Here is an 18,164-nt window from a genome sequence, read left to right as displayed (position 1 = left end):
CCGCCACACACGGTTGCCAAGCAGCGCTTATTGTTGTTTAGGCTGGCCATGTGTCGCGAGTGTTGACGGGGCGGGGGAGCACGCTCATGAACTGTTAGCGCCGGAACCTCGCAACGGCTGCGGAGCTCATTTGCGCCACATTTGGGCCTAAAATGAGGTTTGAGTCTGCGTGATCTGCGTGTAGGGAGGGGCAGCAGCCATATCATTGGCTAGAACTAGCTAGATCTGATGGATTTGGACATAAACGCGAGTGAAGTATAACCGGACACGAGAGAGAGAGATCAGCACCTACAGCTCTGCCCGCTGTGAGGGACCGGTGAGCGGAGCAAAACACACCTTTAGACGTCACCTAACACATCTAGGTATGGCACTGTCGTATACATTGAATTATTCAATTTGATAATATATAATCAATTTAGGCATCCCTCCCAAAAAAAATATATATATATATATTTTTTTAAATAAATATATTCATAACTCATATTCGAATACATGAATAATTATTCGAATACCTGAATAATTTCGAATATTAGATTAATCGTTCCCATCCCTATTAGGCGGCGACCTATACGGACCCGGATCTATAATCAATACATTAATAGGGGATTTCAATTTTGACGAGGCGATTCTATTTTAACTGCTGCCGACAGGGGGCGAAAGAGACGAGTGAGCGATACAGGGAGAGAAACACAGACGAAGAGATGAGAGCGCGGCAGAGAGAAGCGGAGAGGAAAGTGAGTGAAGAGAATAATTAGCGATACAGAGAGAGAAGCGGAGAGGAGAGTGAACAGGCGTGTTAGCGGCAGACAGGGAGAGACAAATAATTACACATGGCGCTCTCCAAGAAGAGGAAAGTGGACAGTCAGAACAGAGCTTTTAACCCTGAGTGGACTCATTCATGTTCATCCTGCCCACTGGGAGCACAGAGCCAGTGTGTCTCATTTGTTCAGAGACCGTGGCGCTCATTAAAAGTGCCAAAACGCCACTATGAGACAAAACACAAAGTGTTTGACCAAAAATTCCCTCTCAAGTCAGAACTGAGGTCACAAAAAATAAGCAGCCTCAGAGCCCCAATATGATCAGTCCACCAGGGTTAAAACTAAATATCGTTCCAGGGCAGGCTAACCAATGAGCACCTGCATGTGTGTATGAGAATGGCCCTGACTTCATTTCAGCCCAGATTTAAACTCCTGGCAGGACAAGCTCAATTCTCGCACTGAACAAAAAAAAAGTGAGAGAGGGACTGCAATATAAGAGGGAAAGAAAGATAAACTTTAAAACTGTTCAATTGTTATGATGTGTAAAGACTGATATTGTTCTATAATCGTCTGAAATAGTTAAGTCATGATGTGAAACGGTTAACAAAGAAAAAGGGAAACTCAAGCTGCTGCTACACTTTATTTATTTATCTAAAATTAAGCACTTTTAAGATCCATATTTTATTTTCTCTATTTTATTTTTAAATGCAGCCCGAGAGGAACATTACACATATCCACAGTATTTTACTGTACATCTGTAGAGTTCAATATTATTTGACAATAAATATTGTTGTCTTTGAATTATACTTTCTTTATTTGATTGGCAGTCAGTTGTTGATTACATGCAGACGTTGATAAAATGACAGGCGACTTCAATATATATCACACTAATTCATAAAGCAAGTTAGACATTTTGAAGTTCCGGACCTTTGCATGGGGAGATTTTCTCTAACTGGACCTCGTTGAATTTGAGTTGAATATCGGATAAGCAATGATAGGTAAGCGTCAAAATCTTAAAATCGCTGCCTGAAGCAGTGAAGGCTCGGTGGGAGCAGTCAAGCTGCATTGAGCACTTTGAGGGGTGGTCAGAATGATTGGAGAGGGCATTAAGCCACATTACCTCCTTTCCTGCAGATCCATTTACACATATACCTCCGAGTACATAACCAATAAAACCTGGCCATTATTTTTGCAATCACTGAGCAGTACAGCAGCAACAAAGAGGAAATAACAATGACATGCTGTTTTCCCTACCAATTTGGAGCTCTGCCTCATTTTAAAAAGCAGATATTCTGCTGTGATAAGGAGAATGAAAGTAACTATCATCAACAGGTCCACTTTCTTCAAATCTATTAATATAATGCATTATTTCATTTTACCATTTATTATTTTTATTAAAGTTAAAACACACTTACACAGACATACAGGGATGATTGGAAGCCGGAGAAAAACAAGATCCATTAGAGACACGGCTAGCTGTTAGCTTTGTGATGTCAGCACATGTGTTATTTTATCTCCTGTAATTTGCTATACAGAGGCTTTTAAACATAATCATCCAACATGCTTATCTTTTCATGATGGAGGGGATGATTTCTATATGCATCACCATGGTTGCCATGCCTCCAAAGACAATTATTATACTACTAATTGTGATGGTGAGATGTAAAAAATGGAAGGCGGGAGTGGGTACCTTTTGTCAAACCTCTCTACAGTCATATCCAGCAGTTGTTTCTTCATTCAGCCCCCACTTGCTAACGCTTTATTAATCAATTTAAGATTTCATAATGGAATTTTAAATATGTATGATTCCGTAGCTGGAATGACCAAACTACGATGGGGCGCCAGATATAGCCCTACATACAAAGTAACATAAATCCTTAGCGGACATCCTTTCAAACAATTTAGATGTTTTACTTTTTGATTCATAAGCAACATTTTTGGAGATTGGTAACACCATCCAAATTCAGCACAGGAGAATATTGAAAGAAATAATATGAGAAGCCGTGTTGCAAATGAGGAAACACAAACTTCCATAGCCCTGCGAAAACATTTGTACACCTTCAGCATTGTGGCCATGCTATTTGGTATTCAATGACCTCAGGGGGAAAGATGGCAGGTGAATGTGAGAAGGGCACAGGACAATCATGGCTGGGCCATCATCATCATCTGTCTCCAGCTCCTTTTCTATCCTCTTTCTCCAGTTGACACGGCAAATGGCATAGCCAGCCTGTGTCACTCAAAAAGCCATTTCTGTCCTCCCAGACCCTGCTGGTGCTGACGGATTGAGAGAATGAGGGAGCGGAAAAAAGGGGAGGGAAATAGCCGACAGAAGCATTTTTCGCATGGCTTTTTGTCAATTTCCGTGTGCTTGTCAAAAGGAGCGGTGGTGCCTGGTTTCTAGGCTGGTTGTAGAGTTGTTAGGCAAGGGGTGGAAGTTTGAGTGTAGAGGAGACAGTTTACTGAAGAGGTACTACAGGTTGATATACACTTGTAGTAAAGAAAAAAAGCTGGAGACAGCAAGGAGTCCTGTGAAGACATTCAGATTCCGTTTAACTGCATTTGTTCAGCTATTTTCCAAAAGGACGTTATAAAAGACCAAAACCAGGAGTCTAAAACAAATGCCTCCTTTTTGTAAGAGAACATTGATGCAGTCACTTGTGAAGCAACTAGGGGTGCAACAACTAATCGACTTAATCGATTAAAATCGATGATCCAATTAGTTGCCAACTAATTCAGTCGTCGATGACGTCATCACGTGTGTTTTACACGCCGTTAAGTTCTCCGTTATCGGTCTTTTTATCAGTACTGGAGACATTTAAAAAATATATGTCATATGTATTATTGCTACATAAACATTATATCGCAGTCTTAGTGTCGCCAACTTGTTTCTAATATGCAAAAAGACAAAAATATGCGTCTATGGTGTATTTTCGATCTTTCCAATCGAGACGAGATCTCTCTCCCCCCCGTCTGTGTGCGAGGGGGCGGGGCAGTTTACACACACGCGGCTGCTCCATGCAGCAACACACGGCGGGGATGGCGGAGAGAAGCGCTCCAAGGTGTGGTTCAATGTTACCCGTCTTGAGGTGGACAATGCTCTTTGCCAATAGTGCAATAAGAGTTTAGCATGTAAGGGCGGTAACACGAGCAATTTGTCTAAACATTTATCAAAAATGCACCACATTCACACGGAGGAATGCACCGGGTTCGACGAGTAACGTTTCCACGTCAGCAACACACAGAGTTAACAAAATGATACAAACATGGGTTAATGATTAGAGGTAACCGAGTTATTTATTTTGTTTCAGCTATTCTGTTTACAATTATGTTATCACATTATTTAACACGATTTTTAGGGCTGCAACAAACGACTAATTTGATAATCGATTAATCTATCGATTAATGAAACGATTAATCGACTATTCGGACTATTACTCTATGCCTTGCACAATTTCTCAAACGCTCTTATTTAGCCATCAACTTTTAGATTTAGCTTGAGGTTGTTTTAGGCATGTGGAAACTAACAATGAAGACAATAAAGATGAATACTTGATTCAAAAATACATATATTATTGAATTAACTAAACAAATTGTGAACATAATTAACATAGCTTTTTATTTAAATTAAATAAATAATATTTCATATCAAAACAACAACAATGTTTTAACAAATCGTATTAAATAATCTGATAACATAATTGTAAACAGAATAGCTGAAACTTTAACAAAATAAATAACTCAGTTACCTCTAATCTTTAACCCATGTTTGTATCATTTTGTTATCTCCGTGTGTTGCTGCTAGCATACATAATACCCATAGACGATAATACCCGACGTGGAAAAGTTACTCGTGGATGGGGCTACAGAGCTACTAGAAAGACAGTCGAACGCGGTGCATTTCTCCGTGTGAATGTGGAGCACTTTTGCTAAATGTTTTGACAAATTGCTCGTGTTACCGCCCTTACATGCTAAACTCTTATTGCACTTTTGGCAAAGAGCATTGTCCACATCGAGACAGGTAACATTTAACCACACCTTGGAGCGCTTCTCTCCGCCATCCCCGCCGTGTGTTGCTGCATGTAGAAGCGGCGTGTGTGTAAACTGCCCCGCCCCCTCACACACAGACGGGGGAGAGAAATATCTCTCGTCTCAATTGGAAAGATCGAAAATACACCATAGACGCATCTTTTTGTCTGTTTGCATATTAGAAACGAGTTGGCGACACTAAGACTGCGATATAATATTTTTGCAGCAATAATACATGACATATCTTTTTTAAATATCTCCAGTACCGATAAAAAGACCGATAACGTTGGAGCTTAACGGCGTGTAAAACACATGTGATGACGTCACCAATGAACCGACAACTGAATTAGTTGGCAATTCATTTGGTAATCGATTTTAATCGATTAAGTTGATTAGTTGTTGCACCCCTAGATTTGTAAAAACATTGTTGTTTCTTTTGATGTGAAATATTATTTATTTTAATTTAAATAAAAAGCTATGTTAATTCTGTTCACAATTAGTTTAGTTCATTTAATAATATATGTATTTTTGAATCAAATATTCATCTTTATTGTCTTCATTGTTAGTTTCCACATGCCTAAAACAACCTCAAGCTAAATCTAAAAGTTGATGGCTAAATAAGAGCGTTTGAGAAATTGTGCAAGGCATAATAGTCCGAATAGTCGATTAATCGTTTCATTAATCGATAGATTAATCGACTATCAAATTAGTCGTTTATTGCAGCCCTAGAAGCAACTGGCAGACTAAGAAAAGGGATATAACAGTCAGTCAAAATAATGTTTCATACCAACAGGTAGTCAGAGATCATATAATAAGATATAATAATCTGACCTCAGTCAGGGACGTAAACGATAACAACCTCGAGACGAATCATCCTTCAAATCTAATTCAACCTCTCCGCAAGTTCAATCACATAAATGGCAACTGACTATCAACAAATGAGATGATGGGTTGAAATGGTGGTGTGTGTAGGAGAAAGATGTGACCTGCTCCATCGAAATCAGTCGCATTGACCCGAAGACACATTTTGAGTTGTATACACTGTTGGAAAGAGGAGATTCCTAGTTTTCTAATGATATCAGGATTGTTGTTGTACTCCAAATATTAAGCAAAATATGTCACATTATATAATGACTATCACCGAGTCATCATTTTGAGAAAAAGGCCTTTAAGGTTTCCTCTTCTCTGGAATCCATCGATCCGATTGATTATTAGCGGAGCACATGATCAAAATACTATGGAGGGAAGATATTTTCGTTTGGATTACTGGTCTGGGGGAAGCTCGCGAGTGTGTGTGTGTATCTATGTGTAATTTTGCGTTTGTGCTGCGTATTGTATTTGTTGCCCGGGGAAAACCCTCACGAGAAACACCGGCTGTTGTTATGCCTGCTGTGACGTTAAGTTAAGTTAAGTTAAGTTAAGTTAAGTTAAGTTAAGTTCTCCGCTTGTAATTATGCCGTCACAATCTTCAAAGTTGTATTTATCATCTGAATTTGCTGAATATTCTGAAAGCCTTTGTTTAATTGAAATCAGATGAAAACAAACTGTAACGGACCCTGCCGTGTTATCTATGATCACTATACGCTTACATTCATAATTTCAGCTGGAGGGAGGGGAAGCTGCGATGTGGAAGAGCAGAGTGGCGAGAGAGAGCTGTCATCTTCTCTTTACAATCTTAAAAAAAAAATGTTATCGTGTGATTTTGGAAATAAAAGTTTCATATTCTGAAAGCCAAGACTTTATTTATTTAAAGAAATTATTCTAGATTTCATTTTTATTATTTGAAGTCTCCAATCAACAACAGTTCCAAATGTGACACCTTCAGATTCTTGAACATTCAACATTTGGCTCACCCTTTGAACCAATCATCTCTCTGACCTCTCCGACCAATACAGAGAAATACAAAAAGAAAACCACTGTCAAAATCACGACAGGGCTTTCAAACACCCCCACAATGAGGAGAGAAATGGTGCTAAAAATGTAAAAGAATACAGAAACACAGATGCTGTTAATCAGCGCTACAGCAGAGAGGGAATTATCCAACTTAAGAATCAGTACAAAGAAAGATGGAAAATGCAGTTTAATGATGTTTAATTGAGCTATTCAGTGCACTGAGCTGTATGACCTATAATTTACATCAATATATGTTAATTTACTTAATTTCCCCCTCCATCGACTAGATTGAAATGCATTACAAAACATCAGGATGGAAACTGACTCAACATATGTGGGAACATCATTGAAAACACTTTACTGTAAGTAAAAGCTTTTACATTTGATTTATTTTATCAAATAATTCCTCCAATAGCTGGGATTCTTAAGTATAAAGAAAATGATGAGTCATCAGTCATGAGTCAGTCAACAATGTCAGAATTGCATTTTTCCTTTCCAAGTGTTTTCAGGGCCAGAGCTGCAGAAAAATGTAAACCACTCCTTTTAGTCATGAACACCACATGGAGGTTTGTGAACAAAGTGTGCACAAAAACCATGGCTCATTCACAGTTAATACAACATAATACAAGCAGTACAATCGGCAGGAAGGTTGAGTCATTCATGAACAAAAGGGCATACAAAAACATCCTCAAGCCAAGTGATGTCACTAGTTGTTGGTTTGGGTTTATCACAGGTTGATTGGATGTAATTATTACATTTAGTTTGATAAAGCAGGAACACGTTTCATAAGGAAACTGCAGTCATTATATTTGACAAGTACTATCACTATGGCAACACATTTTCTCCTTTATTACAGCAACAAATGAGTGTCCATTTTAGAATGACCCTGCTGATTATCAACTAAATAAAAACAGGATATTGTTAAAGTAAAGCGAGCCCAAATATGCATGTGTAAAAATGTACTGTCATAGATCAAATCTATTTAACAGACACACAGTCGCAGCGATTATTCGATTCATTTGGCTCAGTATGCACCATTTCCTGCGGGAGTGCTTTTAACACCAGCAGGTGTACGATAGGACAATTGTGCTTCCAAATAGGATGGATAACGTTCACTTCAGAAACTGGCAGCCACAACACACACTCTTCAAATTCAATTTCAACAATGTGGCCACAGGCAAAGGCAGACACCCTGCTACTAACATGGAGCTACAAGCCATTATAATCTTGTGGCCAGCTCAACATGTTGCCCAGACCTACTGCTTGAAAACCCAATGCACCTTGTAAGAAAATAAAACCGTACGCCCGAAGGATGTTGGCTGATGCCGTTTCCACTCAATGAATAAGTGGAGAGCTCAATTGTTTCCTCAAAAGAAAGCGCTATACCAATGTGTCTCCTGGTTTCATCAATTTTCATTCCATTATTGCTGTGCACAGCTGAGCTACTAACACATGGATGGCAAGACGCCGATAGGCAACAGGAGAAAACAAATTGCAGCCCTCGAAGAAGAGTGTCTCGACGATTCAGTCAGCAAAGCCATCTTCAGACAAAACGTTCAAACTAAAGTGCATACGCAGGCACTGAAAGCATTTGCTAGCGGATTCTTGAACTAGTCAATATTTAAAAAAAATGATGAACAGTGTTTCCGCCAGACCAAGGGTGAGAGGGTGAGGGGCGTTCCGAGCTGAATAAGAACGTCAAATGACGGCAAGACGCCCCCTGGTGGAAACGCTGATTTTGAACATCTGACCCACACTTAAACACAAAAAATGGAGGGAAACATCAAATGTCTGTGTCCATGAGAGCAATTCCATGGAACCACCACATGTGATGACAGTAATAATGGCAAAAGGGAATTCAGTTTCTGACATTACAGGAGTTTTCTCAGAAGCCCAAAGTTAGACATGTTTCCTGCTTCTTTCTGCAAAACAGCGATAGGTTTCAAGAAAAAATATCATTTTCAGTAAGTGTCAAACAATGAGTGACAGGAAAATGAAAGTGAAATCAATGTCTGCCTTGGGAAATGATGACTGTCCACCCAGCAGCAGTGCAAGTGACTTAGACTGATGCCACAAGTGAGAGAACTGACAGAGAATAGAGAGAGCAGCAGTAGGAGGATTAGTTGGCGGTGGCCTGTGTGCAGCATGAGTCTATAAAATATCTACAAGCCAACAATGATGGAATACATGGAATAAAAGCACAGGGGAGATCATGTAGATAAAACATTGGATGCACTTAGTGTAGTTTCTAAATGTAAAGATGTCAGCTTTTAAGTGGGTTGTGGCAATGCATTGGGATTGTTCTGTGTATGTTTCAAAAGTGAAGAGCTCTGTAGATGGAGAATAGCTTCAGGCTTCATTTAACTTATTCTCTTGATATCATGTATGATGCGAACATTTCCTTGCATTATGGAACCATAGACATGTATCCAAGTATGATCACATGTGACTGTGTGCAGTTATTTTCCCCAAACACAGAGTTGAGAGCAGCTGATTTAGAAGACAGGGCATGATAGTTATGAATTAATCCAAGGACAATCTTCTGCTAACAGCGATTCTCTTTAAAAAATATAATATATACAATATATACACATGCTTAAAATCCTACTAAGAATTTCCCAATGAGAAGCACAGAACTGTCAGAACGCTATTGGGAATGTAGAGAGCCAAAACTGCAGCCAGTTGACTTTTTGTAAGAGTTCAGCTTAGCAAAAGTAAGCAAAAAGTGCTAGCTCCCAAACCAAATCACCACGCTGTGCGGATGTGCCAGTAAGTATTACGTAGTCGTCATCAGATTCCAACACAAAGAATGGAAGCTAACCGCACATGTTCCAACACACAGGACAGCTCATGTCAGCCGGATATCTACCCTCTACCAGTCCCCAAGTTCCTCTCCTACCTCTGCTCAGGGCAGGCCAACCGTATTCGTTTGAATCCCCCGAGGCTATGTAAAAGTGCTAACACGCAGAAAGGTATTAAAGGCAGAGTAAGACTGTGTGCATGTGTGTCTCAGATATGCCTGCATTAGCAAGATCTCATACAACAGCCAAAATAAAAGCACTTCCATGTAGCAGGCTCACGGCACTTATTTTTCATTTGGGGTCACTTATATTAGGCTACTTAATATTAAATTATAGTCGCAGAGTTGCAAACTGAGTACACTCAGAAAAGAGGAAAACAAATACTGTCAGTGGTTTTACTTAGACAAGACCAAGTTTATGAAGTGTACAGCACTGGTGCCACGCCTCTCTGCACTGACGACGCTATTTCCCCCCACCACCCCCCGTGTGCGTTCACCCACACAAACACATGTTGCCCTGCATAGTGGTACTTTAGAGAACTCAATCGACATCCTACCCTCAGCTCTCCTTAGTGACTGTAAGCGGACTGTGTGGGAGGACTGGCTCTGACAGAATGGACTGCTGTGTTATTGACTTCAATTTAGAAAGTGCTGCCTGCTGCTTTTCCCCCCCTTCCTTTCACAGCCATGACTCTGTTGGCCCCCAGCCGCAGCCTACGATATCCCTGATTGCACTGCTACAGAAAACACATTTAAGCAAGGTCACAGGGTTGGAGTTGGAGGGATGGGGTACTCTTTTCCATTGACCCATATTCCATTTCCATCTTACTATGCTTTTACCTTTACCCAAAAGTATTATTTTTCTCACATTAATTCATTCGCCAGTCCATGGTGGCTTAGCAATAATGTCAAAGTCCACTCGGGTGTCCGTTTCTACTCTCCAGCCCTCCCCCTCCTGCTTTGTGTCCTACCTGCTTGGGTAGACAGCTGCTGAAGTGTCGTATTGTTGGGAGCCGCAGGTACATCGGCACAAACCATTTGATGCTGTGCTGGCTGCGCTCGTAGATTAGACACACTTAGCTTGGCTTCACAAATCCCCCAGTATGGGAAAATGGTGGAGGCACAGAGACAGCGGATATTACACAGGAAAAAATAACTGGCTGGGAGGCGAGTAGTCCTATTAGAGAATGGACACACACACACACACACACACACACACACACACACACACACACACACACACACACACACACACACACACACACACACACACACACACACACACACACACACACACACACACACACACACACACACACACACACACACACACACAGGGGCAACAAAGTATTTAGTCAGCCACCAATTGTGCAAGTTCTCCCACTTAAAAAGATGAGGCCTGTAATTTTCATCCTAGGTATACCTCAACTATTGCGGCTTTCACACCAGCGCTTTTCCCTTTCTAGCTCCGAGCGGGAGCTTTTCTGGTTCAGCTCCGGTTTCCCTTTTCTGCTCCCGCTCTGTTCACACTGCCCAGAGCTGCCGCTGCTGCGTCATGACGTCACCGTTTACGTGCCTGCTTCATAAAATCCAAACCGCGTGGAAATCCCTCACATCGACAACAACAACCGATTGTATTGAAGCGCTGTTCGCTTTGGTTATCCTCTTACGAAACGAAATGGAAGGCATCGGACGACTTTACAAGGGACGACTTTACTTGGCACTTTACAAACATCACATGCGAAATGCAAGACTTCTTTGTGGTCTTCAGCATCTACTTCAACCCGCCTCGACGAAAGAGAGACGTAAGCGACGCCGCCTCTTAGCTCCGAAGCTCTTGCCTCTCGACCAAACATTTTTTGGAGCTGGAAGTGAACCGGATTCCGGAGCTAAGAGGCGGCGCCTCTGCGGTGTGAACAGGAAAAACCAGTACTGCGAGCCGGAGCTGAAAACGCATTGGTGTGAAAGGGGCATTTGAGAAACAGAATGAGAAGAAGAAAAAAATCCAGAAAATCACATTGTCTGATTTTTAAAGAATTTATTTGCAAATTATGGTGGAAAATAAGTATTTGGTCAATAACAAAAGTTCATCTCAATACTTTGTTATATACCCTTTGTTGGCAATGACAGAGGTCAAACGTGTTCTGTAAGTCTTCACAAGGTTTTCACACACTGTTGCTGGTATTTTTGGCCCATTCCTCCATGCAGATCTCCTCTAGAGCAGTGATGTTTTGGGGCTGTCGCTGGGCAACTCGGACTTTCAACTCCCTCCAAAGATTTTCTATGGGGTTGAGATCTGGAGACTGGTTAGGCCACTCCAGGACCTTGAAATGCTTCTTACGAAGCCACTCCTTCATTGCCCGGGCGGTGTGTTTGGGATCATTGTCATGCTGAAAGACCCAGCCACGTTTCATCTTCAATGCCCTTGCTGATGGAAGGAGGTTGTCACTCAAAATCTCACGATACATGGCCCCATTCATTCTTTCCTTTACACGGATCAGTCGTCCTGGTCCCTTTGCAGAAAAACAGCCCCAAAGCATGATGTTTCCACCCCCATGTTTCATAGTAGGTATGGTGTTCTTTGGATGCAACTCAGCATTATTTTTCCTCCAAACACGTCTAGTTGAGTTTTTACCAAAAAGTTCTATTTTGGTTTCATCTGACCATATGACATTCTCCCAATCCTCTTCTGGATCATCTAAATGCTCTGGAGCAAACTTCAGACGGGCCTGGACATGTACTGGTTTAAGCAGGGGGACACGTCTGGCACTGCAGGATTTGAGTCCCTGGCGGCGTAGTGTGTTACTGATGGTAGCCTTTGTTACTTTGGTCCCAGCTCTCTGCAGGTCATTGACTAGGCCCCCCCGTGTGGTTCTGGGATTTTTGCCCACCTTTCTTGTGATCATTTTGACCCCACAGGGTGAGATCTTGCGTGGAGCCCCAGATCGAGGGAGATTATCAGTGGTCTTGTATGTCTTCCATTTTCTAATAATTGCTCCCACAGTTGATTTCTTCACACCAAGTTGCTTACCTATTGCAGATTCAGTCTTCCCAGCCTGGTGCAGGTCTACAATTTTGTTTCTGGTGTCCTTTGACAGCTCTTTGGTCTTGGCCATAGTGGAGTTTGGAGTGTAACTGTTTGAGGTTGTGGACAGGTGTCTTTTATACTGGTAACGAGTCAAACAAGTGCCATTAATACAGTTAACGAGTGGAGGACAGAGGAGGCTCTTAAAGAAGAAGTTACAGGTCTGTGAGAGCCAGAAATCTTGTTTGTTTGTAGGTGACCAAATACTTATTTTACCGAGGAATTTACCAATTAATTCATTAAAAATCCTACAATGTGATTTCCTGGATTCTTTCCCCCCATTCTGTCTCTCATAGTTGAAGTGTACCTAGGATGAAAAGTACAGGCCTCTCATCTTTTTAAGTGGGAGAACTTGCACAATTGGTGGTTTTTATTGTTATTTTGCCTACATTTTGAAGCCGATAGTTCCCTTGAACATAGAGAAGGTAAACTATCAGTAATGAAATCCAAATTGGGAGCATATTAGAAAAAAAGCTCTGTCCCCCGTCATTGGAAAGCAGTTTGCAATATTGTGTGGCGTCACTACAAAGATATCTGGCATAAGGCAAAAATATACAAACGCACTAAAATGGAAGTGGAAAGCAAAAATATTTCTGGCATGCACATGCTGAATCTATCTGCTGGACAGTGCTGCCGGTAATCTGGGAGTGGACAGGTGGATTTGACAAGATGAAAAGCTGTTTCGGGTTTTTTTTTTTTCATCCCTGTGAAGGAACAGTCCTCAGTATGGCTAATCCTCCCCTCCATGAAGCTTGATGGAGATTCTGGGATTAACAGCTTCATAGAAATAACCCTTTTAAGAGTCACTTCAAAAAACCCTGAGATGGCCTACAAGGAGAGAATTCATGTCGATATTTGAGAAATATAGCTTAACAAGCAAACTGAGTTTTTTCTAGTGCTACACGTTTGATCCAATGACATCTAGCAGCAGACTTTCACACTTGTCATTGAATGAAAGCCACACAATAAGCATTAAGGCAAGACGAGACAAAACCCATGTTAGTGTTAACTTCTGCTTAGGTGGTAAGCAGAAGTAAAGCCACACATTGGGCTGATGTCACTGTTGCAAAGTATCTACTCACTTGGTTTGACCAAGCCAAGTCACATAGAAGTAAAAGAAGTCGAGGGAGAGGTGGAATGAAGACCGCATCTTTGCTCCCAAGAAACTAAAAGTCTAGAAGATTTAGCTGCTCTCTCAGTGGTGAATTACTATGTTTTACCTTCACATTGCTCAGAGAAAGAGACATCCATTTCCTAAGGCCTGGCAGTTGGCAAGGCAACATTGTGATGAACGCACAAACAGGGATGCTCCACGAATCCTAATAAGGCCAGCTGACCAATGACGTGGCCAGGGCAAGACATGGGAGGCATTAGCATATGGTGAGACAATTATAATGGGCATTATATTACAAACTTGGCCCAAATATAAACAGCATACAGTTTTTTTAATTCAAAATATCTTTAAAAATGAATGGGGTCATAATTTGTGGAATCAAGCTTAAAATGTCAATTGATCTGGCCAAACAGACAGCATCTCATATCTATCCATCTTGCCTCACACTGATTGGGTTAACAGTGCTAACCTACTTGTATCTTTCTTCTGCTTCCAGCTAACATGGCGCTAGAGCTAATCCCTGCTCTGGCAGCCAGTATGAACACAGCTCAACATAATGAAGCCCATTAGTCTGGAGACAATGGCTGCTAGCAAAGCTCAAACACTGAATGACACAGGATGAAAGCAAAAAAAGAGGGGTGAAAACGCTCATCTTTTATTGTGCGCCTTCAGTTGCCAATGCCATGACTTGATAGTGCTCTCATTTGAGAGAACACACAACAAAAAAACATATGCTGAATGAGCAAACACAATTAACTTGGGACTGGCCAGCAAATTGTAGAGCAGAGGAGCACTGTAAGAAGTAGCAATCTGGAGAAGGGGAGTGAGGGCAAGGAGACAGAAGGGAGAGAACAGAGGAAGAGAATTGAAAAATAGGGGAAAGAAAGGGGGGACAGCACAGCAGCAGCAAAAGAGAATGAATTAAATAAGGATGGGAGAAAAAGAGCAAGAATAAAGGCAGTGTAATTAGAGAAGTGAAAAGAGAAGGGCAGAAAGAGGAACATTGAGTATAGGTGAAGAAACACACATGGATCTGAGAAACATAAGGAAAGGGAAAAACTGTGACTTCAACTAAATGTGATTAATGACAGCAATAAATTACCAGCAAGTCTAGATCAAACCATGTTTATTGTCTTGGTATCCAAACCTGCCCTCCGAATAGGCGCCAGCTAAATGCTTTAAATGAAAATGTCATAGGATGCTTGATGAAGGGCAATGCTGATAATGTTTTCAAGATTTGTATGCTTGTATTGAGAGGAGGTCAAACAAGGTCAGTAAAAGCAGACTGGCAAGAATGAGCCGGCATCGGGATGAAACACAACAAATCATCCAACCTGGGCATACAAGCCACTAATATACCCTATTGCTTATTATAATCTCTTGATACACTGGCATATGATTGGTGTGTTCGTCTCTGTGTGAACGTCTCCGTGTGCGAGTGTGTGTGTGATGTGAACATTTAAACAGAAATATCCCTCCCAAGCCGTTTAAGCCTTTCCAGGGACACTGATATCAGTCTGTGTGTGTGGATGTGTGTGTGGATGTGTGTGTGAACATGTAATCTCTTGCAGAATTAATTCCTGGAAATTGAAATGAAAATGGGAAAGGAAGTGTGTAGTCACGGGTCATTTACTTCAAGGTCACCAACGTAGAGTTTGGGGTTTCTGTGTGTGTTAAGTATGGTGGCCGAGAAAAATCTGTTTAAAATAACATTGTGCCAGGGCGGTCACGAGTATGCAATCATCCACTGGGACATTACCGGATACTTGGAGGACACCCTCACACACATGTATGCAAACACTTTGTGAAGTCTCTCAAAGCACAAAACAAGCCAAAAAAAAGAATGTCTCTTGTCTCCTTGAAAAAATAACTCTGTTTCACATGCACACAAACAGAAAGCCATATGTAGTTTGCCCAAGGGCCCATAATGTCAATGTTTGATCCTGGCAATGGCAGTCAATGACATTATCATTAGATCTATCATTCGACAGTACACTCTGCTTGTCATTGCTGCTATACCATACTGCAGGCCATTCACCCAAATGGAACTAGTGACACGCACACATGCAAATAGACACAGGCTGCTGACCTACATGTGAATGGCCGTAGCCCAGATTCACTAGCACTGACCTCAGGGGATGGGTTCTGTAATGTCCCCTCGAACATGCTAGCTGACTGGCGAACAACCCCCACCAAAGTAGGTCTTGCAATACCCCCAAACTACATCCAGTGCCCTGCTGGTCTGGTCTGATGGAGGGGGAGGTTCCATTGAGCCTCAGGTGAAGCAGGGAGGTCAGGGGTCACACAGCAGGGGCATGTAGCTGGCATAAAAGCGTGAAGGTCCCACATATATGACAGCTCATGAAGTCAGCATCTGGCAGCAAGTCCTAAAGGTAAAGCCTGACAACATTCATTCATACAAGATAGTGTATGAATACACTGGCATAATCTGAATATTGTGCCAGGCTTAAAATGTCACTATTGGTCAAAACTAGCAAATTATATTAAGATTGGATTCAGAAACACCCTTAAAGAAACTGCCACCAGCTTGGCAAAAGGCTTTTCTGGTTCACCTCTTTGGCAGTTTCAGTAATGCCATGTGAGATGCCCACACACACACACACACACACACACACACACACACACACACACACACACACACACACACACACACACACACACACACACACACACACACACACACACACACACACACACACACACACACACACACACACACACACACACACACACACACACACACACACACACACACACACACACACACACACACACACACACACACACACACACACACCACACACACACACACACACACACCACGACACACACACACACACACACACACACACACACACACACACACACACACCACACACACACACACACACACACACACACACACACACACACACACACACACACACACACACACACACCACACACACACACACACACACACACACACACACACACACACACACACACACACACACACACACACACACACACACACACACACACACACACACACACACACACACACACACACACACAGGACCTTGAGAAAACCTCGCTGTGATCACAGAGTTTGGCTGAGCATCAAGCAATGTTGGCCATGGCGGGCCAGGATCAAACTATAAAGTAAGGGGTTCACCATTGTTGGTCAGTGGAGCATTACAGAGTTTGGCAGGCCATGACCTACATCAGTAGGGAGGAGGCCAGTGTCCACGGACAGAGAAAAATAAAGTGAGAATCGAAAAGACAGGAAGGAGGGCAATAGACAGGATGAGGGCCAATAGGAGGGCACTGTCCTGGCAGCGTTGGTCATGTGACAGGTCAGTGAATAATTTTGGTTCGATAGTAGTCTGGGATGTACTGTGATGGGTCACTCGCTCTTCAAATGGTGGCACAACACACCTACAGACAGCTCAGTCACCATCTGACACCCAATCAAAACCAGCAGCGCCAAAACGCACACTGTACAACATTAGATTTGTTCACTCAATAGTTACAAAGAGAATCACAAGCCCTTCACTGACAACAGATCGATGACATTGAGATGTTTGGAGCAGCACATTTTCCACAGATCCTGCAATTGTAATATAACCTGCCTCCCCCTCTCTTGTTCAAGTACATGGCTGCATTATCTATTGTGTTGTGACTTGCTTGGAGAATGCAGTGAGGAGGATGCAGTATTGCAGCACACCACTGATATCAGCCGGCACATGGCCGCAGTGCTAGGGAATCCCTGTGGAAAGGAAAAGGAAATAGCCTCTCTTTTTCAACAGAGGAAAACCCCCCTATGCTCCTGTGGCTGCTACCACACTGTTACATGTGCTTCATTGAAGCCCATTCGTATTCAACTGCAGTGAAGTCAAGGAGAAAGTGTGTGTGTGTGTGTGTGTGTGTGTGTGTGTGTGTGTGTGTGTGTGTGTGTGTGTGTGTGTGTGTGTGTGTGTGTGTGTGTGTGTGTGCGTGTGTGTATGTGTATAATATAGGAGTTGGCTCTATACTCCTGCGCCGGTGGGAATAACGTACTGCGCTACAGGCAGAGTGACCTTTTCTAGCTGGCGTGCTTTCTCTCCTCCCTCTCTCTTTCACACGCTTTCTCTCTAGCTCACACACATACACACACACACACACCTAGCAACACGGCCACAGCTAGCCTCACCAACCATCAAGTATCCACACTGCTTCCTGGTTAAATGGACATAAGACCTGTACAAATCATGGGAGATAGAGGGGCAATGGGACAGTAGGGTGATTTTGTTTTGCCTCTTCTGCTGCGGCAGGAAGGTAAAGCATGTCTTGCTTTCTTCCGCTCGCCTTCCTCCATGTGACCTTTAAGGTTGTGTGCTTCCTGAAACGACAGTTTGTGCTCAAATTGAGGGTTAAGGCCTGCCTGTTTAGAGTGCTCCAACTACCTGCAAAGGCATACATGAGGTAAAGGGGTGGAGAGTGAAA

General features: G+C 42.2%; 1 protein-coding gene across 1 annotated transcript in view; it reads right to left on the bottom strand.

Moving 5' to 3' along the window:
* Nucleotides 1–18,164, bottom strand: part of snd1 (staphylococcal nuclease and tudor domain containing 1) — a 218,060-nt gene that overhangs the window by 99,019 nt on the left and 100,877 nt on the right. The window lies entirely within an intron of this gene.

Source organism: Pseudochaenichthys georgianus, chromosome 23, assembly GCF_902827115.2.
Source record: "Pseudochaenichthys georgianus chromosome 23, fPseGeo1.2, whole genome shotgun sequence".
Classification (NCBI taxonomy): domain Eukaryota; kingdom Metazoa; phylum Chordata; class Actinopteri; order Perciformes; family Channichthyidae; genus Pseudochaenichthys; species Pseudochaenichthys georgianus.
Note: the sequence above shows the minus strand (reverse complement) of the source record. Positions and strands in the feature narration are given on the sequence as shown.